Genomic DNA, 22,665 nt, shown 5'->3' with positions numbered 1-22,665 from the left:
TACCCACACACACACACACAGTGCGCTAACCACTGCACCACCACTCCCCACACACACACAGTGCGCTAACCACTGCACCACCGCTCCCCACACTCACACACAGTGCGCTAACCACTTCACCACCACTCCCCACACACACACAGTGCGCTAACCACTGCACCACCACTCCCCACTCACACACACACAGTGCGCTAACCACTGCACCACCACTCCCCACACACACACAGTGCGCTAACCACTGCACCACCACTCCCCACACACACTCACACACAGTGCGCTAACCACTGCACCACCACTCCTCACACTCTCACACACACACAGTGCGCTAACCACTGCACCACCACTCCCACACTCTCACACACACAGTGCGCTAACCACTGCACCGCCACTCCCCACACACTCACAGTGCGCTAACCACTGCACCACCACTCCCCACACTCACACACACAGTGCGCTAACCACTGCACCACCACTCCTCACACACACACACAGTGCGCTAACCACTGCACTACCACTCCCCACTCTCACACACACACAGTGCGCTAACCACTGCACCACCACTCCCCACTCACACTCACACACAGTGCGCTAACCACTGCACCACCACTCCCCACTCACACTCACACACAGTGCGCTAACCACTGCACCACCACTCCCCACTCACACACACACACAGTGCGCTAACCACTGCACCACCACTCCCCACTCACACACACACAGTGCGCTAACCACTGCACCACCACTCCCCACACACACACAGTGCGCTAACCACTGCACCACCACTCCCCACACACACACAGTGCGCTAACCACTGCACCACCACTCCCCACACACACACAGTGCGCTAACCACTGCACCACCACTCCCCACTCACACTCACACACAGTGCGCTAACCACTGCACCACCACTCCTCACACTCACACACACACACAGTGCGCTAACCACTGCACCACCACTCCCCACACACACACAGTGCGCTAACCACTGCACCACCACTCCCCACTCACACACACAGTGCGCTAACCACTGCACCACCACTCCCCACTCACACACACACAGTGCGCTAACCACTGCACCACCGCTCCCCACTCACACACACACAGTGCGCTAACCACTGCACCACCACTCCCAACACACACACAGTGCGCTAACCACTGCACCACCACTCCCACACTCTCACACACACAGTGCGCTAACCACTGCACCACCACTCCCCACACACACACAGTGTGCTAACCACTGCACCACCACTCCCCACTCACACACACACACAGTGCGCTAACCACTACACCACCACTCCCCACTCACATACACACAGTGCGCTAACCACTGCACCACCACTCCCCACACACACACACACAGTGCGCTAACCACTGCACCACCACTCCCCACTCACACACAGTGCGCTAACCACTGCACCACCACTCCCCACTCACACACACAGTGCGCTAACCACTGCACCACCACTCCCACACTCTCACACACACAGTGCGCTAACCACTGCACCACCACTCCCCACACACTCACAGTGCGCTAACCACTGCACCACCACTCCCCACTCACATACACACAGTGCGCTAACCACTGCACCACCACTCCCCACACGCACACAGTGCGCTAACCACTGCACCACCACTCCCCACTCACACTGACACAGTGCGCTAACCACTGCACCACCACTCCCCACACTCACACAGTGTGCTAACCACTGCACCACCACTCCCCACACACACAGTGCGCTAACCACTGCACCACCACTCCTCACACACACACACAGTGCGCTAACCACTGCACCACCACTCCCCACACACACACACAGTGCGCTAACAACTGCACCACCACTCCCCACTCACACACAGTGCGCTAACCACTGCACCACCACTCCCCACACACACACAGTGCGCTAACCACTGCACCACCGCTCCCCACACTCACACACAGTGCGCTAACCACTGCACCACCACTCCCCACACACCCACACACAGTGCGCTAACCACTGCACCACCACTCCCCACTCACACACACACATGTTATATCCATCGCCTGTGAGATGTTGACTACCTCGCCTGGTATACAGGAGGTCGTGGGTTAGATCCCTGACACTGTGAAATGTTGACTACTTCGCCTGGTCTACAGGAGGTCGTGGGTTCGATCCCTGACCCTGTGAGATGTTGACTACCTCGCCTGGTATACAGAAGGTCGTGGGTTCCATCACAGACCCTGTGAGATGTTGACTACCTCGCCTGGACTACGGGAGGTCGTGGGTTCCATCTCTGACCCTGTGAGATGTTGACTACCTCGCCCGGTATACAGGAGGTCGTAGGTTCGATCCCAGACCCTGTGAGATGTTGACTACCTCGCGGGTCTACAGGAGGTCTTGGGTTCCATCCCAGACCCTGTGAGATGTTGACTACCTCGCCTGGTCTGCAGGAGGTCGTGGGTTCGATCAAAGACCCAGCGAGATGTTAACTACCTCGCCTGGTATACAGGAAGTCGTGGGTTCGATCAAAGACCCAGTGAGATGTTGACTACCTCGCCTGGTATACAGGAGGTCGTGGGTTCGATCAAAGACCCTGTGAGATGTTGACTACCTCGCCTGGTATACAGAAGGTCGTAGGTTCGATCCCAGACCCTGTGAGATGTTGACTACCTCGCCTGGTCTGCAGGAAGTCGTGAGGTCGATCAAAGACCCAGTGAGATGTTAACTACCTCGCCTGGTCTACGGGAGGTCGTGGGTTCGATCACGTGACCCTGTGAGATGTTGACTATTTCGCCTGGTCTACAGGAGGTCGTTGATTCCATCCCAGACCCTGTGAGATGTTGACTACCTCGCCTGGTTTATGGGAGGTCGTGGGTTCGATCCCAGACCCTGTGAGATGTTGACTACCTCGCCAGGTGTACAGGAGGTCGTGGGTTCCATCCCAAACCCTGTGAGATGTTGACTACCTCGCCTGGTCTACAGGAAGTCGTGGGTTCGATCACAGACCCTGTGAGATGTTGACTACCTCGCCGGGTATACAAGAGGTCGTGGGTTCCATCACAGACCCTGTGAGATGTTGACCACCTCGCCTGGTCTACGGGAGGTCGTGGGTTCGATCCTGTGACCCTGTGAGATGTTGACTACCTCGCCTGGTCTACAGGAGGTCGTGGGTTCGATCCTGTGACCCTGTGAGATGTTGACTACCTCGCCTGGTCTACAGGAGGTCGTGGGTTCCATCTCAGACCCTGTGAGATGTTGACTACCTCGCCTGGTACACAGGAGGTCGTGGGTTCGATCACAGACCCTGTGAGATGTTGACTACCTCGCCTGGTGTACAGGAGGTCTTGGGTTCGATCAAAGACCCTGAGAGATGTTGACTACCTCGCCTGGTATACAGGAGGTCGTGGGTTCGATCACGTGACCCTGTGAGATGTTGACTACCTCGCCTGGTCTGCAGGAAGTCGTGAGGTCGATCGAAGACCCAGTGAGATGTTAACTACCTCGCCTGGTCTACGGGAGGTCGTGGGTTCGATCACGTGACCCTGTGAGATGTTGACTATTTCGCCTGGTCTACAGGAGGTCGTTGATTCCATCCCAGACCCTGTGAGATGTTGACTACCTCGCCTGGTTTATGGGAGGTCGTGGGTTCGATCCCAGACCCTGTGAGATGTTGACTACCTCGCCAGGTATACAGGAGGTCGTGGGTTCCATCCCAAACCCTGTGAGATGTTGACTACCTCGCCTGGTCTACAGGAAGTCGTGGGTTCGATCCCAGACCCTGTGAGATGTTGACTACCTCGCCGGGTCTACAAGAGGTCGTGGGTTCCATCACAGACCCTGTGAGATGTTGACCACCTCGCCTGGTCTACGGGAGGTCGTGGGTTCGATCCTGTGACCCTGTGAGATGTTGACTACCTCGCCTGGTCTACAGGAGGTCGTGGGTTCGATCCTGTGACCCTGTGAGATGTTGACTACCTCGCCTGGTCTACAGGAGGTCGTGGGTTCCATCTCAGACCCTGTGAGATGTTGACTACCTCGCCTGGTACACAGGAGGTCGTGGGTTCGATCACAGACCCTGTGAGATGTTGACTACCTCGCCTGGTGTACAGGAGGTCTTGGGTTCGATCAAAGACCCTGAGAGATGTTGACTACCTCGCCTGGTATACAGGAGGTCGTGGGTTCGATCACGTGACCCTGTGAGATGTTGACTACCTCGCCTGGTCTACAGGAGGTCGTGGGTTCGATCCCAGACACTGTGAGATGTTGACTACCACGCCTGGTACACAGGAGGTCGTGGGTTCCATCCCGTGACCCTGTGAGATGTTGACTACCTCTCCCGGTCCGCAGGAGGTCGTGGGTTCCATCCCAGACCCTGTGAGATGTTGACTACTTCGCCTGGTCTACAGGAGGTCGTGGGTTCAATCCCAGACACTGTGAGATGTTGACTACCTCGCCCGGTACACAGGAAGTCGTGGGTTCAATCCCAGACACTGTGAGATGTTGACTACCTCGCCCGGTACACAGGAAGTCGTGGGTTCGATCCCAGACACTGTGAGATGTTGACAACCTCGCCTGGTATACAGGAGGTCGTGGGTTCGATCCCAGACCCTGTGAGATGTTGACTACCTCGCCTTGTATACAGGAGGTCGTGGGTTCGATCACAGACCCTGTGAGATGTTGACTACCTCGCCTTGTATACAGGAGGTCGTGTGTTCGATCACAGACCCTGTGAGATGTTGACTACATCGCCTGGTATACAGGAAGTCGTGGGTTCCATCACGTGACCCTGTGAGATGTTGACTACCTCGCCTGGTCTACAGGAGGTCGTGGGTTCGATCCCGTGACCCTGTGAGATGTTGACTACCTCGCCTGGTATACAGGAGGTCGTGGGTTCGATCTCAGACCCTGTGAGATGTTGACTACCTCGCCTGGTATACAGGAGGTCGTGGGTTCGATCCCGGACCCTGTGAGATGTTGACTACCTCGCCTGGTCTACAGGAGGTCGTGGGTTAGATCACGTGACCCTGTGAGATGTTGACTACCTCGCCTGGTATACAGGAGGTCGTGGGTTCCATCCCGTGACCCTGTGAGATGTTGACTACCTCGCCTGGTACACAGGAGGTCGTGGGTTCCATCACGTGACCCTGTGAGATGTTGACTACCTCGCCTGGTCCGCAGGAGGTCGTGGGTTCCATCACGTGACCCTGTGAGATGTTGACCACCTCGCCTGGTACACAGGAGGTCGTGGGTTCGATCACGTGACCCTGTGAGATGTTGACTACCTCGCCTGGTCCGCAGGAGGTCGTGGGTTCCATCACGTGACCCTGTGAGATGTTGACCACCTCGCCTGGTATACAGGAGGTCGTGGGTTCGATCCCGTGACCCTGTGAGATGTTGACTACCTCGCCTGGTATACAGGAGGTCGTGGGTTCGATCACAGACCCTGTGAGATGTTGACTACCTCGCCTGGTACACAGGAGGTCGTGGGTTCGATCACAGTCCCTGTGAGATGTTGACTACCTCGCCTGGTCTACAGAAGGTCGTGGGTTCCATCACGTGACCCTGTGAGATGTTGACTACCTCGCCTGGTACACAGGAGGTCCGTGGGTTCGATCACAGTCCCTGTGAGATGTTGACTACCTCGCCTGGTCTACAGGAGGTCGTGGGTTCCATCCCTGACACTGTGAGATGTTGACTACCTCGCCTGGTCTACAGGAGGTCGTGGGTTCGATCCCAGACCCTGTGAGATGTTGACTACCTCGCCTGGTATACAGGAGGTCGTGGGTTCCATCCCGTGACCCTGTGAGATGTTGACTACCTCGCCTGGTATACAGGAGGTCGTGGGTTCCATCCCTGACACTGTGAGATGTTGACCACCTCGCCTGGTATACAGGAGGTCGTGGGTTCGATCACGTGACACTGTGAGATGTTGATTACCTCTCCTGGTCTACGGGAGGTCGTGGGTTCAATCAAAGACCCTGAGAGATGTTGACTACCTCGCCTGGTACACAGGAGGTCGTGGGTTAGATCACATGACCCTGTGAGATGTTGACTACCTCGCCTGGTCTACAGGAGGTCGTGGGTTCCATCACAGACCCTGTGAGATGTTGACTACCTCGCCTGGTACACAGGAGGTCGTGGGTTCGATCCCGGACCCTGTGAGATGTTGACTACCTCGCCTGGTCTACAGGAGGTCGTGGGTTCCATCACAGACCCTGTGAGATGTTGACTACCTCGCCTGGCCTACAGAAGGTCGTGGGTTCGATCCCGGACCCTGTGAGATGTTGACTACCTCGCCTTGTACACAGGAGGTCGTGGGTTCGATCACAGTCCCTGTGAGATGTTGACTACCTCGCCTGGTACACAGGAGGTCGTGGGTTCGATCCCGGACCCTGTGAGATGTTGACTACCTCGCCTGGTACACAGGAGGTCGTGGGTTCCATCACGTGACCCTGTGAGATGTTGACTACCTCGCCTGGTACACAGGAGGTCGTGGGTTCCATCACGTGACCCTGTGAGATGTTGACTACCTCGCCTGGTATACAGGAGGTCGTGGGTTCGATCCCGGACCCTGTGAGATGTTGACTACCTCGCCTGGTCTACAGGAGGTCGTGGGTTCGATCCCGGACCCTGTGAGATGTTGACTACCTCGCCTGGTATACAGGAAGTCGTGGGTTCGATCCCAGACCCTGTGAGATGTTGACTACCTCGCCTGGTACACAGGAGGTCGTGGGTTCGATCCCAGACACTGTGAGATGTTGACTACCTCGCCTGGTATACAGGAAGTCGTGGGTTCGATCCAGTGACACTGTGAGATGTTGACTACCTCGCCTGGTCTACAGAAGGTCGTGGGTTCCATCACGTGACCCTGTGAGATGTTGACTACCTCGCCTGGCCTACAGGAGGTCGTGGGTTCGATTCCGTGACCCTGTGAGATGTTGACTACCTCGCCTGGTCTACAGGAGGTCGTGGGTTCTATCACAGACCCTGTGAGATGTTGACTACCTCGCCTGGTATACAGGAGGTCGTGGGTTCGATCACAGACCCTGAGAGATGTTGACTACCTCGCCGGTCTACAGGAGGTCGTGGGTTCCATCCCGTGACACTGTGAGATGTTGACTACCTCTCCTGGTCTACGGGAGGTCGTGGGTTCAATCAAAGACCCTGTGAGATGTTGACTACCTCTCCCGGTCCGCAGGAGGTCCGTGGGTTCGCGATGCCGGCCAACATCTCGACGCTTCGCAAGACGCTGGGCCGGATGAAGCCGAAGAGGCTGAGGAAGACAAAGGCGGCCGGGAATCGGAGCGACGTTGGGGGAGCCGGAAACGCCGGCGTCAGGCGCCAACGGAGGAGACGCAACAGTGGGGATGAGTGAGTCAGTCGCCAAGTCAGTCGCCAAGTCAGTCAGTCAGTCAGTCGCCAAGTCAGTCGCCAAGTCAGTCAGTCAGTCAGTCAGTCGTTAAATCAATCGTTAAGTCAGTCGCCAAGTCAGTCGCCAAGTCAGTCGCTAAGTCAGTCACTAAGTCAGTCGCTAAGTCAGTCGCCAAGTCAGTCGCCAAGTCAGTCGCCAAGTCAGTCAGTCGTTAAGTCAGTCGCTAAGTCAGTCAGTCAGTTGCCAAGTCAGTCGCCAAGTCAGTCGTTAAGTCAGTCAGTCGTTAAGTCAGTCGCTAAGTCAGTCAGTCAGTCGCCAAGTCAGTCGCCAAGTCAGTCAGTCAGTCAGTCAGTCGTTAAATCAATCGTTAAGTCAGTCGCCAAGTCAGTCGCCAAGTCAGTCGCTAAGTCAGTCACTAAGTCAGTCGCTAAGTCAGTCGCCAAGTCAGTCGCCAAGTCAGTCGCCAAGTCAGTCAGTCGTTAAGTCAGTCGCTAAGTCAGTCAGTCAGTTGCCAAGTCAGTCGCCAAGTCAGTCGTTAAGTCAGTCAGTCGTTAAGTCAGTCGCTAAGTCAGTCAGTCAGTCGCCAAGTCAGTCGCCAAGTCAGTCGTTAAGTCAGTCAGTCGTTAAGTCAGTCGCCAAGTCAGTCAGTCAGTCAGTCAGTCAGTCGCTAAGTCAGTCAGTCGTTAAGTCAGTCAGTCGTTAAGTCAGTCGCTAAGTCAGTCAGTCAGTTGCCAAGTCAGTCGCCAAGTCAGTCGTTAAGTCAGTCAGTCGTTAAGTCAGTCGCTAAGTCAGTCAGTCAGTCGCCAAGTCAGTCGCCAAGTCAGTCGTTAAGTCAGTCAGTCGTTAAGTCAGTCGCTAAGTCAGTCAGTCAGTCGCCAAGTCAGTCGCCAAGTCAGTCGCCAAGTCAGTCAGTCGTTAAGTCAGTCGCTAAGTCAGTCAGTCAGTCGCCAAGTCAGTCAGTCAGTCAGTCGCTAAGTCAGTCGCTAAGTCAGTCGCCAAGTCAGTCAGTCAGTCGCCAAGTCAGTCGCCAAGTCAGTCGTTAAGTCAGTCAGTCGTTAAGTCAGTCGCTAAGTCAGTCAGTCAGTCGCCAAGTCAGTCGCCAAGTCAGTCGCCAAGTCAGTCAGTCGTTAAGTCAGTCGCTAAGTCAGTCAGTCAGTCGCCAAGTCAGTCGCCAAGTCAGTCGCTAAGTCAGTCGCCAAGTCAGTCAGTCAGTCGCTAAGTCAGTCGCCAAGTCAGTCGCTAAGTCAGTCGCCAAGTCAGTCGCCATGTCAGTCAGTCGCCAAGTCAGTCGCTAAGTCAGTCGCTAAGTCAGTCACCAAGTCAGTCGCCAAGTCAGTCAGTCAGTCGCCAAGTCAGTCGCCAAGTCAGTCGTTAAGTCAGTCAGTCGTTAAGTCAGTCGCTAAGTCAGTCAGTCAGTCGCCAAGTCAGTCGCCAAGTCAGTCGCCAAGTCAGTCAGTCGTTAAGTCAGTCGCTAAGTCAGTCAGTCAGTCGCCAAGTCAGTCGCCAAGTCAGTCGCTAAGTCAGTCGCCAAGTCAGTCAGTCAGTCGCTAAGTCAGTCGCCAAGTCAGTCGCTAAGTCAGTCGCCAAGTCAGTCGCCATGTCAGTCAGTCGCCAAGTCAGTCGCTAAGTCAGTCGCTAAGTCAGTCACCAAGTCAGTCGCCAAGTCAGTCGCCAAGTCAGTCGCCAAGTCAGTCAGTCGCTAAGTCAGTCGCCAAGTCAGTCGCCAAGTCAGTCAGTCGCTAAGTCAGTCGCCAAGTCAGTCGCCAAGTCAGTCACCAAGTCAGTCAGTCGCTAAGTCAGTCGCCAAGTCAGTCGCCAAGTCAGTCAGTCAGTCAGTCGTTAAATCAATCGTTAAGTCAGTCACCAAGTCAGTTGCCAAGTCAGTCGCCAAGTCAGTCAGTCGTTAAGTCAGTCGCTAAGTCAGTCAGTCAGTCGTTAAGTCAGTCAGTCAGTCGTTAAGTCAGTCGCCAAGTCAGTCAGTCAGTCGCTAAGTCAGTCAGTCAGTCAGTCGTTAAGTCAGTCGCTAAGTCAGTCAGTCAGTCGTTAAGTCAGTCGTTAAGTCAGTCGCTAAGTCAGTCAGTCGCTAAGTCAGTCAGTCAGTCAGTCGTTAAGTCAGTTGCCAAGTGAGTCAGTCGCTAAGTCAGTCAGTCAGTCAGTCAGTCGTTAAGTCAGTCGCCAAGTCAGTCGCTAAGTCAGTCGTTAAGTCAGTCGCTAAGTCAGTCGTTAAGTCAGTCAGTCAGTCGTTAAGTCAGTCGTTAAGTCAGTCGCTAAGTCAGTCAGTCACCAAGTCAGTCAGTCAGTCGCTAAGTCAGTCGCTAAGTCAGTCGCTAAGTCAGTCAGTCAGTCGCCAAGTCAGTCAGTCAGTCGTTAAGTCAGTCATTCAGTCGTTAAGTCAGTCGCTAAGTCAGTCAGTCAGTCGCCAAGTCAGTCAGTCAGTCGCCAAGTCAGTCGGTAAGTCAGTCGTTAAGTCAGTCGCTAAGTCAGTCAGTCAGCCAGTCAGTCAGTCGTTAAGTCAGTCGCCAAGTCAGTCGTTAAGTCAGTCGTTAAATCAGTCGTTAAGTCATTCAGTCAGTCGTTAAGTCAGTCGTTAAGTCAGTCGCTAAGTCAGTCAGTCAGTCGTTAAGTCAGTCGCTAAGTCAGTCAGTCAGTCAGTCGTTAAGTCAGTCGCTAAGTCAGTCAGTCAGTCGTTAAGTCAGTCGCTAAATCAGTCAGTCAGTCGTTAAGTCAGTCGCCAAGTCAGTCAGTCAGTCGCCAAGTCAGTCGCCAAGTCAGTCGCCAAGTCAGTCGCCAAGTCAGTCAGTCGTTAAGTCAGTCGTTAAGTCAGTCAGTCAGTCGCCAAGTCAGTCAGTCAGTCGTTAAGTCAGTCGCCAAGTCAGTCAGTCAGTCAGTCGTTAAGTCAGTCGTTAAGTCAGTCAGTCGTTAAGTCAGTCGCTAAGTCAGTCAGTCAGTCGCCAAGTCAGTCGCCAAGTCAGTCGCCAAGTCAGTCAGTCGTTAAGTCAGTCGCCAAGTCAGTCGCCAAGTCAGTTGCCAAGTCAGTCAGTCGTTAAGTCAGTCGCCAAGTCAGTCGCCAAGTCAGTCGCCAAGTCAGTCTGTCAGTCAGTCGTTAAATCAATCGTTAAGTCAGTCACCAAGTCAGTTGCTAAGTCAGTCAGTCAGTCAGTCAGTCGCCAAGTCAGTCGCCAAGTCAGTCGCTAAGTCAGTCGCCAAGTCAGTCGCCATGTCAGTCAGTCGTTAAGTCAGTCGCTAAGTCAGTCGCTAAGTCAGTCGCTAAGTCAGTCAGTCAGTTGCCAAGTCAGTCGCCAAGTCAGTCGTTAAGTCAGTCGCTAAGTCAGTCAGTCAGTCGCCAAGTCAGTCTGTCAGTCAGTCGTTAAATCAATCGTTAAGTCAGTCGCCAAGTCAGTCAGTCGCCAAGTCAGTCAGTCGTTAAGTCAGTCGCTAAGTCAGTCAGTCGTTAAGTCAGTCGCTCAGTCAGTCAGTCGCCAAGTCAGTCAGTCGTTAAGTCAGTCGCTCAGTCAGTCAGTCGCCAAGTCAGTCAGTCAGTCAGTCACCAAGTCAGTCGCCAAGTCAGTCGCTAAGTCAGTCAGTCGCCAAGTCAATCGCTAAGTCAGTCAGTCACTCAGTCAGTCGTTAAGTCAGTCGCTAAGTCAGTTGCCAAGTCAGTCGCTAAGTCAGTCAGTCGCCAAGTCAGTCAGTCGTTAAGTCAGTCGCTAAGTCAGTCAGTCAGTCGCCAAGTCAGTCGCCAAGTCAGTCGCCAAGTCAGTCAGTCAGTCGTTAAGTCAGTCGCCAAGTCAGTCGCCAAGTCAGTCGCTAAGTCAGTCAGTCGTTAAGTCAGTCGCTAAGTCAGTCAGTCAGTCAGTCGCTAAATCAGTCGTTAAGTCAGTCGCCAAGTCAGTCAGTCAGTCAGTCGTTAAGTCAGTCGCCAAGTCAGTCGTTAAGTCAGTCGTTAAATCAGTCGCTAAGTCAGTCAGTCAGTCGTTAAGTCAGTCGCCAAGTCAGTCGTTAAGTCAGTCGATAAGTCAGTCGTTAAGTCAGTCGCCAAGTCAGTCGCCAAGTCAGTCGCCAAGTCAGTCAGTCGTTAAGTCAGTCGCTAAGTCAGTCAGTCAGTCGCCAAGTCAGTCAGTCAGTCAGTCGTTAAATCAATCGTTAAGTCAGTCGCCAAGTCAGTCAGTCGCCAAGTCAGTCGCCAAGTCAGTCGCCAAGTCAGTCAGTCAGTCGTTAAGTCAGTCGTTAAGTCAGTCGCCAAGTCAGTCGCTAAGTCAGTCGCTAAGTCAGTCAGTAGCCAAGTCAGTCGCCAAGTCAGTCAGTCAGTCAGTCGCCAAGTCAGTCGCTAAGTCAGTCGCTAAGTCAGTCAGTCAGTCAGTCGCTAAGTCAGTCAGTCGTTAAGTCAGTCAGTGAGTCAGTCGTTAAGTCAGTCAGTCGTTAAGTCAGTCGCTAAGTCAGTCGTTAAATCAGTCGTTAAGTCAGTCGCCAAGTCAGTCGCCAAGTCAGTCAGTCAGTCAGTCGCCAAGTCAGTCGCTAAGTCAGTCGCTAAGTCAGTCAGTCAGTCAGTCGCTAAGTCAGTCAGTCGTTAAGTCAGTCAGTGAGTCAGTCGTTAAGTCAGTCAGTCGTTAAGTCAGTCGCTAAGTCAGTCGTTAAATCAGTCGTTAAGTCAGTCGCCAAGTCAGTCAGTCAGTCGCTAAGTCAGTCAGTCAGTCGTTAAGTCAGTTGCCAAGTGAGTCAGTCGCTAAGTCAGTCAGTCAGTCAGTCGTTAAGTCAGTCGCCAAGTCAGTCGCTAAGTCAGTCGTTAAGTCAGTCGCTAAGTCAGTCGTTAAGTCAGTCAGTCAGTCGTTAAGTCAGTCGTTAAGTCAGTCGCTAAGTCAGTCAGTCACCAAGTCAGTCAGTCAGTCGCTAAGTCAGTCGCTAAGTCAGTCGCTAAGTCAGTCAGTCAGTCGCCAAGTCAGTCAGTCAGTCGTTAAGTCAGTCATTCAGTCGTTAAGTCAGTCGCTAAGTCAGTCAGTCAGTCGCCAAGTCAGTCAGTCAGTCAGTCGCCAAGTCAGTCGGTAAGTCAGTCGTTAAGTCAGTCGCTAAGTCAGTCAGTCAGTCAGTCGTTAAGTCAGTCGCTAAGTCAGTCAGTCAGTCGTTAAGTCAGTCGCTAAATCAGTCAGTCAGTCGTTAAGTCAGTCGCCAAGTCAGTCAGTCAGTCGTTAAGTCAGTCGCCAAGTCAGTCAGTCAGTCGCTAAGTCAGTCGCTAAGTCAGTCGCTAAGTCAGTCAGTCGCTAAGTCAGTCGCTAAGTCAGTCAGTCGCTAAGTCAGTCGCCAAGTCAGTCAGTCGTTAAGTCAGTCGCCAAGTCAGTCGCCAAGTCAGTCAGTCAGTCGTTAAGCCAGTCGCCAAGTCAGTCAGTCAGTCGCTAAGTCAGTCACTAAGTCAGTCAGTCAGTCAGTCGCCAAGTCAGTCGCTAAGTCAGTCGCTAAGTCAGTCGCTAAGTCAGTCGTTAAGTCAGTCGCCAAGTCAGTCGCCAAGTCAGTCAGTCAGTCAGTCGTTAAGTCAGTCGCCAAGTCAGTCGTTAAGTCAGTCGTTAAGTCAGTCGTTAAGTCAGTCGCCAAGTCAGTCAGTCAGTCGTTAAGCCAGTCGCCAAGTCAGTCAGTCAGTCGCTAAGTCAGTCACTAAGTCAGTCAGTCAGTCAGTCGCCAAGTCAGTCGCTAAGTCAGTCGCTAAGTCAGTCGCTAAGTCAGTCGTTAAGTCAGTCGCCAAGTCAGTCGCCAAGTCAGTCAGTCAGTCAGTCGTTAAGTCAGTCGCCAAGTCAGTCGTTAAGTCAGTCGTTAAGTCAGTCGTTAAGTCAGTCAGTCAGTCGTTAAGTCAGTCGTTAAGTCAGTCGCTAAGTCAGTCGTTAAGTCAGTCGTTAAGTCAGTCAGTCAGTCGTTAAGTCAGTCGCCAAGTCAGTCGCCAAGTCAGTCAGTCGTTAAGTCAGTCGCTAAGTCAGTCAGTCAGTCGTTAAGTCAGTCGCTCAGTCAGTCAGTCAGTCGTTAAGTCAGTCGCCAAGTCAGTCGCCAAGTCAGTCAGTCAGTCGTTAAGTCAGTCGCCAAGTCAGTCAGTCGCCAAGTCAGTCGCTAAGTCAGTCAGTCAGTCGCCAAGTCAGTCAGTCGCCAAGTCAGTCGTTAAGTCAGTTGCCAAGTCAGTAAGTCAGTCGCCAAGTCAGTCAGTCGCCAAGTCAGTCAGTCAATCGTTAAGTCAGTTGCCAAGTCAGTCAGTCAGTCGCCAAGTCAGTCGCTAAGTCAGTCAGTCAGTCGTTAAGTCAGTCGCTAAGTCAGTCAGTCAGTCAGTCGTTAAGTCAGTCGCTAAGTCAGTCAGTCAGTCGCCAAGTCAGTCAGTCGCCAAGTCAGTCAGTCAGTCATTCGTTAAGTCAGTTGCCAAGTCAGTCAGTCAGTCACCAAGTCAGTCGCTAAGTCAGTCAGTCGTTAAGTCAGCCGCTAAGTAAGTCAGTCAGTCAGTCAGTCGCCAAGTCAGTCAGTCGCCAAGTCAGTCGCTAAGTCAGTCAGTCACTCAGCCAGTCAGTCAGTCGTTAAGTCAGTCGCTAAGTCAGTCAGTCAGACAGTCGCCAAGTCAGTCAGTCGTTAAGTCAGTCAGTCACTCAGCCAGTCAGTCGCTCAGTCAGTCGCTCAGTCAGTCAGTCGCCAAGTCAGTCAGTCGCCAAGTCAGTCGTTAAGTCAGTCAGTCACTCAGCCAGTCAGTCACTCAGTCAGTCGCTCAGTAAGTCAGTCGCTAAGTCAGTCAGTCAGTCGCTTAGTCAGTCAGTCGCTCAGTCAGTCAGTCGTTAAGTCAGTCGCCAAGTCAGTCGCCAAGTCAGTCGCTAAGTCAGTCAGTCGTTAAGTCAGTCGCTAAGTCAGTCAGTCAGTCAGTCGCTAAATCAGTCGTTAAGTCAGTCGCCAAGTCAGTCAGTCAGTCAGTCGTTAAGTCAGTCGCCAAGTCAGTCGTTAAGTCAGTCGTTAAGTCAGTCGCTAAGTCAGTCAGTCAGTCAGTCGTTAAGTCAGTCGCCAAGTCAGTCGTTAAGTCAGTCGATAAGTCAGTCGTTAAGTCAGTCGCCAAGTCAGTCGCCAAGTCAGTCGCCAAGTCAGTCAGTCGTTAAGTCAGTCGCTAAGTCAGTCAGTCAGTCGCCAAGTCAGTCAGTCAGTCAGTCGTTAAATCAATCGTTAAGTCAGTCGCCAAGTCAGTCAGTCGCCAAGTCAGTCGCCAAGTCAGTCGCCAAGTCAGTCAGTCAGTCGTTAAGTCAGTCGTTAAGTCAGTCGCCAAGTCAGTCGCTAAGTCAGTCGCTAAGTCAGTCAGTAGCCAAGTCAGTCGCCAAGTCAGTCAGTCAGTCAGTCAGTCGCCAAGTCAGTCGCTAAGTCAGTCGCTAAGTCAGTCAGTCAGTCAGTCAGTCGCTAAGTCAGTCAGTCGTTAAGTCAGTCAGTGAGTCAGTCGTTAAGTCAGTCAGTCGTTAAGTCAGTCGCTAAGTCAGTCGTTAAATCAGTCGTTAAGTCAGTCGCCAAGTCAGTCGCCAAGTCAGTCGCCAAGTCAGTCAGTCAGTCAGTCGCCAAGTCAGTCGCTAAGTCAGTCGCTAAGTCAGTCAGTCAGTCAGTCAGTCGCTAAGTCAGTCAGTCGTTAAGTCAGTCAGTGAGTCAGTCGTTAAGTCAGTCAGTCGTTAAGTCAGTCGCTAAGTCAGTCGTTAAATCAGTCGTTAAGTCAGTCGCCAAGTCAGTCAGTCAGTCGCTAAGTCAGTCAGTCAGTCGTTAAGTCAGTCGCTAAGTCAGTCAGTCAGTCGTTAAGTCAGTCGTTAAGTCAGTCGCTAAGTCAGTCAGTCGCTAAGTCAGTCAGTCAGTCGTTAAGTCAGTTGCCAAGTGAGTCAGTCGCTAAGTCAGTCAGTCAGTCAGTCAGTCGTTAAGTCAGTCGCCAAGTCAGTCGCTAAGTCAGTCGTTAAGTCAGTCGCTAAGTCAGTCGTTAAGTCAGTCAGTCAGTCGTTAAGTCAGTCGTTAAGTCAGTCGCTAAGTCAGTCAGTCACCAAGTCAGTCAGTCAGTCGCTAAGTCAGTCGCTAAGTCAGTCGCTAAGTCAGTCAGTCAGTCGCCAAGTCAGTCAGTCAGTCGTTAAGTCAGTCATTCAGTCGTTAAGTCAGTCGCTAAGTCAGTCAGTCAGTCGCCAAGTCAGTCAGTCAGTCAGTCGCCAAGTCAGTCGGTAAGTCAGTCGTTAAGTCAGTCGCTAAGTCAGTCAGTCAGCCAGTCAGTCAGTCGTTAAGTCAGTCGCCAAGTCAGTCGTTAAGTCAGTCGTTAAATCAGTCGTTAAGTCATTCAGTCAGTCGTTAAGTCAGTCGTTAAGTCAGTCGCTAAGTCAGTCAGTCAGTCGTTAAGTCAGTCGCTAAGTCAGTCAGTCAGTCAGTCGTTAAGTCAGTCGCTAAGTCAGTCAGTCAGTCGTTAAGTCAGTCGCTAAATCAGTCAGTCAGTCGTTAAGTCAGTCGCCAAGTCAGTCAGTCAGTCGTTAAGTCAGTCGCCAAGTCAGTCAGTCAGTCGCTAAGTCAGTCGCTAAGTCAGTCGCTAAGTCAGTCAGTCGCTAAGTCAGTCGCTAAGTCAGTCGCTAAGTCAGTCAGTCGCTAAGTCAGTCGCCAAGTCAGTCAGTCGTTAAGTCAGTCGCCAAGTCAGTCGCCAAGTCAGTCAGTCAGTCGCTAAGTCAGTCGTTAAGTCAGTCGCTAAGTCAGTCGCCAAGTCAGTCAGTCAGTCGTTAAGCCAGTCGCCAAGTCAGTCAGTCAGTCGCTAAGTCAGTCACTAAGTCAGTCAGTCAGTCAGTCGCCAAGTCAGTCGCTAAGTCAGTCGCTAAGTCAGTCGCTAAGTCAGTCGTTAAGTCAGTCGCCAAGTCAGTCGCCAAGTCAGTCAGTCAGTCAGTCGTTAAGTCAGTCGCCAAGTCAGTCGTTAAGTCAGTCGTTAAGTCAGTCGTTAAGTCAGTCAGTCAGTCGTTAAGTCAGTCGTTAAGTCAGTCGCTAAGTCAGTCGTTAAGTCAGTCGTTAAGTCAGTCAGTCGTTAAGTCAGTCGCCAAGTCAGTCGCCAAGTCAGTCAGTCGTTAAGTCAGTCGCTAAGTCAGTCAGTCAGTCGTTAAGTCAGTCGCTCAGTCAGTCAGTCAGTCGTTAAGTCAGTCGCCAAGTCAGTCGCCAAGTCAGTCAGTCAGTCGTTAAGTCAGTCGCCAAGTCAGTCAGTCGCCAAGTCAGTCGCTAAGTCAGTCAGTCAGTCGCCAAGTCAGTCAGTCGCCAAGTCAGTCGTTAAGTCAGTTGCCAAGTCAGTAAGTCAGTCGCCAAGTCAGTCAGTCGCCAAGTCAGTCAGTCAATCGTTAAGTCAGTTGCCAAGTCAGTCAGTCAGTCGCCAAGTCAGTCGCTAAGTCAGTCAGTCAGTCGTTAAGTCAGTCGCTAAGTCAGTCAGTCAGTCAGTCGTTAAGTCAGTCGCTAAGTCAGTCAGTCAGTCGCCAAGTCAGTCAGTCGCCAAGTCAGTCAGTCAGTCATTCGTTAAGTCAGTTGCCAAGTCAGTCAGTCAGTCACCAAGTCAGTCGCTAAGTCAGTCAGTCGTTAAGTCAGCCGTTAAGTAAGTCAGTCAGTCAGTCAGTCGCCAAGTCAGTCAGTCGCCAAGTCAGTCGCTAAGTCAGTCAGTCACTCAGCCAGTCAGTCAGTCGTTAAGTCAGTCGCTAAGTCAGTCAGTCAGACAGTCGCCAAGTCAGTCAGTCGTTAAGTCAGTCAGTCACTCAGCCAGTCAGTCGCTCAGTCAGTCGCTCAGTCAGTCAGTCGCCAAGTCAGTCAGTCGCCAAGTCAGTCGTTAAGTCAGTCAGTCACTCAGCCAGTCAGTCACTCAGTCAGTCGCTCAGTAAGTCAGTCGCTAAGTCAGTCAGTCAGTCGCTTAGTCAGTCAGTCGCTCAGTCAGTCAGTCGTTAAGTCAGTCGCCAAGTCAGTCGCTAAATCAGTCGCCAAGTCAGTCAGTCGCCAAGTCAGTCGCTAAGTCAGTCAGTCAGTCAGTCGTTAAGTCAGTTGCTAAGTCAGTCAGTCAGTCGTTAAGTCAGTCGCCAAGTCAGTCGCTAAGTCAGTCTGTCGTTAAGTCAGTCGCTAAGTCAGTCAGTCAGTCAGTCGTTAAGTCAGCCGCCAAGTCAGTCGATAAATCAGTCGTCAAGTCAGTCAGTCAGACGCCAAGTCAGTCGCTAAGTCAGTCGTTAAGTCAGTCAGTCGCCAAGTCAGTCAGTCGCTAAGTCAGTCAGTCAGTCGCTAAATCAGTCGCCAAGTCAGTCAGTCAGTCGCCAAGTCAGTCAGTCGCCAAGTCAGTCAATCAGTCAGTCGTTAAGTCAGTCAGTCAGTCAGTCGTTCAGTCAGTAAGTCAGTCGTTAAGTCAGTCAGTCAGTCGTTAAGTCAGTCGCTAAGTCAGTCAGTCAGTCAGTCGTTAAATCAGTCGCCAAGCCAGTCGCTAAATCAGTCGCCAAGTCAGTCAGTCAGTCGCCAAGTCAATCGCTAAGTCAGTCGTTATGTCAGTCAGTCGCCAAATCAGTCAGTTGCTAAGTCAGTCGTTAAGTCAGTCGCCAAGTCAGTCAGTCGTTAAGTCAGTCGTTAAGTCAGTCGCCAAGTCAGTCGCTAAGTCAGTCAGTCAGTCACTCAGTCAGTCGCTAAGTCAGTCAGTCGCTCAGTCGGTCAGTCACTCAGTCAGTCGCTCAGTCAGTCGATCAGTCAGTCGCTCAGTCAGTTAGTCAGTCGCTCAGTCAGTCAGTCAGTCGCCAAGTCAGTCAGTCGCCAAGTCAGTTGCCAAGTCAGTCGTTAAGTCAGTCAGTCAGTCACCAAGTCAGTCGCTAAGTCAGTCAGTCAGTCGATCAGTCAGTCAGTCGCTCAGTCAGTCAGTCGCCAAGTCAGTCGCCAAGTCAGTCGTTAAGTCAGTCAGTCAGTCGCCAAGTCAGTCGCTAAGTCAGTCAGTCAGTCGCTCAGTCAGTCGCTCAGTCAGTCAGTCGCTCAGTCCGTCAGTCACTCAGCAAGTCAGTCAGTCGCTCAGTCAGTCGCTCAGTCAGTCAGCCGATCAGTCCGTCAGTCACTCAGCAAGTCAGTCAGTCGCTCAGTCAGTCACTCAGTCAGTTACTCAGTCAGTCGCTCAGTCAGTCGCTCGTTCAGTCAGTCAGTCAGTCGCTCAGTCAGTCAGTCGCTCAGTCAGTTACTCAGTCAGTCAGTCGCCCAGTCAGTTACTCAGTCAGTCGCTCAGTCAGTCAGTCGCTCAGTCAGTCGCTCAGTCAGTCGCTCAGTCAGTCAGTCGCTCAGTCAGTCAGTTACTCAGTCAGTCGCTCAGTCAGTTAGTCAGTCACTCATTCAATCACTCAGTCAGTCGCTCAGTCAGTTAGTCAGTCACTTAGTCAGTCACTCAGTCAGTCAGTCGCTCAGTCAGTCAATCACTCAGCCAGTCAGTCGCTCAGTCAGACAGTCGCTCAGTCATTCACTCAGTCAGTCAGTCACTCGCTTAGTCAGTCGCTTGCTCCATCAGTCAGTCACTCGCTCACTCAGTTAGTCGGTCTCTCAGTCAGTCGCTCAGTCAGTCGCTCAGTCACTCGCTCAGTCAGTCGCTCACTCAGTCACTCAGTCAGTCGCTCGCTCAGTCAGTCGCTCAGTCAGTCAGTCGCTCACTCAGTCAGTCGCTCTCTCAGTCAGTCGCTCAGTCGGTCAGTCGCTCTCTCAGTCAGTCGCTCAGTCAGTCAGTCGCTCGCTCAGTTAGTCAGTCGCTCAGTCAGTCAGTCGCTCTCTCAGTCAGTCGCTCAGTCAGTCAGTCGCTCTCTCAGTCAGTCGCTCAGTCAGTCAGTCGCTTGCTCAGTTAGTCAGTCGCTCAGTCAGTGGCTTAGTCGCTGACTCAGTCAGTAGCTCAGTCACTCGCTCAGTCAGTCGCTCACTCATTCGCTAAGTAAGTCAGTCGCTCAGTCAGTAAGTCGCTCACTCAGTCAGTCGCTCAGTCAGTCATTCACTCGATCGCTCGCTCAGTCAGTCAGTCAGTCACTCAGTGAGTCAGTCAATCACTTAGTCAGTCAGTTGCTCACTGAGTCAGTCGCTCGCTCAGGCAATCAATCAGTCAGTCAGTCACTCAGTCAGTCAGTCAATCACTCAGTCAGTCGCTTGCTCCATCAGTCAGTCACTCCCTCAGTCAGTCAGTCACTCGCTCGCTCAGTCAATTGCTCGCTCAGTCAGTCACTCAGTCAGTCAGTCAGTCACTCGCTCAGTCAGTCAGTCACACGCTCAGTCAGTCGCTCGCTCAGTCAGTCATTCAGTCAGTCAGTCACTCAGTCAGTCGCTTGCTCCATCAGTCATTCACTTGCTCAGTCAGTCAGTTGCTCAGTCAGTCAGTTGCTCAGTCACTCAGTCAGTCTCTTGCTCAGTCAGTCGCTCAGTCAGTCGCTCGCTCAGTCAGTCAGTCAGCTAGTCAGTCGCTTGCTCCATCAGTCAGTCACTCGCTCAGTCACTCAGTCAGTCAATCAGTCACTCGCCCACTGAGTCAGTCGCTCACTCAGTCAGTAACTCAGTCAGTCGCTCGCTCAGTCAGTCGCTCGCTCAGTCAGTCAGTCAGCTAGTCAGTCGCTCAGTCAGTCGCTCAGTCAGTCAGCTAGTCAGTCTCTTGCTCAGTCAGTCTCTCAGTCAGTCAGTCAGCTAGTCAGTCGCTCAGTCAGTCAGTCGCTCAGTCAGTCAATCTCTCACTAACTCTCTCACTCATTACTGACTCGCAAAGTGAGTGAGCGGGTGAGTGAGTGGGTGAGTGAGTTAGTCAATGAGTTGATGGTTGAGTGAGTGGATGAGTGATTGGGTGAGTGAGTGAGTAGGTGAGTGAGTTAGTGAGTGAGTGGGTGAGTGAGTGGATGAGTGAGTGGGTGAGTGAGTGAGTATATGAGTGATTGAGTGAGTGAGTGAGTGGAAGAGTGAGTGGGTGAGTGAGTGAGTAGGTGAGTGAGTTAGTGAGTGAGTGGGTGAGTGAGTGGGTGAGTGGATGAATGAGTGGGTGTTCGAGTGAGTGGGTGAGTGAGTTGGTGAGTGAGTGGATGAGTGAGTGTGTGAGTGAGTTGGTGATTGAGTGAGTGAGTTACTGAGTCAGTAGGTGAGTGTGTGAGCGAGTGGCTGATTGAGTCACTGAGTGAGTGACTGTGTCAACGAGTGACTGAGTGAGTGACTGAGTGACTGAGCGAGTCACTGAGTGAGTCCCTGAGTGAATGAGTGACTGACTGACTGACTTAGTGACTGACTGAGTGAGTGACTGATCGAGTGAGTGACTGAGAGAATGACTGAGTGAGTGACTGATTGAGTGACTGAGTGACTGACTGAGTTACTGACTGACTGCCTGACTGACTGAGTGACTGACTGCCTGAGTAACTGACTGACTGAGTGACTGACTGAGCGACTGACTGAGTGACTGACTGACTGAGTGACTGACTGAGTGACTAACTGACTGAGTAACTGAGTGACTGACTGACTGAGTGACTGACTCAGTGACTGAGTGATTGACTGACTGACTGAATGACTGACTGATTGAGTGACTGACTGAGTGACTGACTGCGTGACTGACTGACTGAGTGACTGACTGCCTGAGTAACTGACTGAGTGACTGACTGAGCGACTGACTGAGTGACTGACTGAGCGACTGACTGACTGAGTGACTGACTGAGTAACTGACTGACTGAGTGATTGAGTGAGTGACTGACTGAGCGATTGACTGAGTGACTGACTGACTGCCTGACTAACTGAGTGACTGACTGCCTGAGTGACTGACTGAGCGACTGACTGAATGACTGACTGAGTGACTGACTGAGTGACTGAGTGACTGAGTGACTGACTGAGTGACTGACTGAGTGACTGACTGACTGAGTGACTGAGTGACTGACTGAGTGACTGACTGACTGAGTGACCGAGTGACTGACCGAGTGACTGACTGACTGAGTGACTGAGTGACTGACTGATCGAGTGACTCTGTAGGGACTGGGATCGATTCCGTATTCGCCTGGATATCGACGACGATGAATCGCCATCGCGATTCCTGCGAATCGTGCGAGGCCTGTTGCTGACCCTCCTGTGCCTCGCTGTTCTCATCACCGCCTGCACCACACAGGTTAGTGGGGGGTAGTGGGGGGTTAGTGGGGGGTAGTGGGGGGTTAGTGGGGGGTTAGTGGGGGGTTAGTGGGTGGGGGGTTAGTGGGGGGTTAGTGGGGGGTAGTGGGGGGTTAGTGGGGGGTTAGTGGGTGGGGGGTTAGTGGGGGGTTAGTGGGGGGTTAGTGGGGGGTTAGTGGGGGGTTAGTGGGGGGTTAGTGGGTGGGGGGTTAGTGGGGGGTTAGTGGGGGGTTAGTGGGGGGTAGTGGCGGGTTAGTGGGGGGTTAGTGGGGGTTAGTGGGGGTTAGTGGGGGGTTAGTGGGTGGGGGTTAGTGGGGGGTTAGTGGGGGATTAGTGGGTGGGGGTTAGTGGGGGGTTAGTGGGGGGTTAGTGGGGGGTGGGTGGGGGGTTAGTGGGGGTTGGTGGGGGGTGGGTGGGGGGTGAGTGGGGGGTGAGTGGGGGGTGAGTGGGGGTTTAGTGGGGGTTTAGTGGGGGTTTAGTGGGGGTTTAGTGGGGGGTAGTGGGGGTTAGTGGGGGGTAGTGGGGGGTTAGTGGGGGGTTAGTGGGTGGGGGTTAGTGGGGGGTTAGTGGGGGATTAGTGGGTGGGGGTTAGTGGGGGGTTAGTGGGGGGTTAGTGGGGGGTTAGTGGGGGGTGGGTGGGGGGTTAGTGGGGGGTTGGTGGGGGGTGAGTGGGGGGTGAGTGGGGGGTGAGTGGGGGTTTAGTGGGGGTTTAGTGGGGGTTTAGTGGGGGTAGTGGGGGGTAGTGGGGGTTAGTGGGGGGTAGTGGGGGGTTAGTGGGTGGGGGGTTAGTGGGGGGTTAGTGGGGGGTTAGTGGGGGGTGGGTGGGGGTGGGTGGGGGTTAGTGGGGGGTAGTGGGGGGTTAGTGGGGGTGAGTGGGGGTGAGTGGGGGTTAGTGGGGGGTTAGTGGGGGGTTAGTGGGGGTGGGTGGGGGGTTGGTGGGGGGTGGGTGGGGGGTTAGTGGGGGGTTGGTGGGTGGGGGTAGTGGGGGTTAGTGGGGGTTAGTGGGTGGGGGTTAGTGGGGGGTGGGTGGGGGGTGGGTGGGGGGTGGGTGGGGGGTTAGTGGGGGGTTAGTGGGAGGGTTAGTGGGGGGTTAGTGGGGGGGTTAGTGGGTGGGGGTTAGTGGGGGGTAGTGGGGGTTAGTGGGTGGGGGGTAGTGGGTGGGGGTTAGTGGGGGGTTAGTGGGTGGGGATTAGTGGGTGCGGGGTGAGTGGGGGGTTAGTGGGGGGTTAG

General features: G+C 53.2%; 1 long non-coding RNA gene across 1 annotated transcript in view; it reads left to right on the top strand.

Annotated features, from left to right (window-relative positions):
* The window catches only part of LOC142907729 (uncharacterized), a 23,321-nt gene extending 1,891 nt beyond the window's left edge, over window positions 1-21,430 (top strand). The window contains exons 2-3 of the long non-coding RNA XR_012931241.1: window positions 7,180-7,352; window positions 21,304-21,430. This is a non-coding gene — a long non-coding RNA (uncharacterized LOC142907729). The remainder of the gene's footprint in view (window positions 1-7,179; window positions 7,353-21,303) is intronic.
* The last annotated feature ends 1,235 nt before the right edge of the window (window positions 21,431-22,665 follow it).

Source organism: Petromyzon marinus, chromosome 82, assembly GCF_048934315.1.
Source record: "Petromyzon marinus isolate PM22_M1 ecotype Great Lakes invasive population chromosome 82, UKy_Petmar_22M1.pri1.0, whole genome shotgun sequence".
NCBI lineage: Eukaryota > Metazoa > Chordata > Hyperoartia > Petromyzontiformes > Petromyzontidae > Petromyzon > Petromyzon marinus.
The sequence above is the reverse complement of the archived record's forward strand: the minus strand, read 5'-3'. Positions and strand labels throughout refer to the sequence as shown.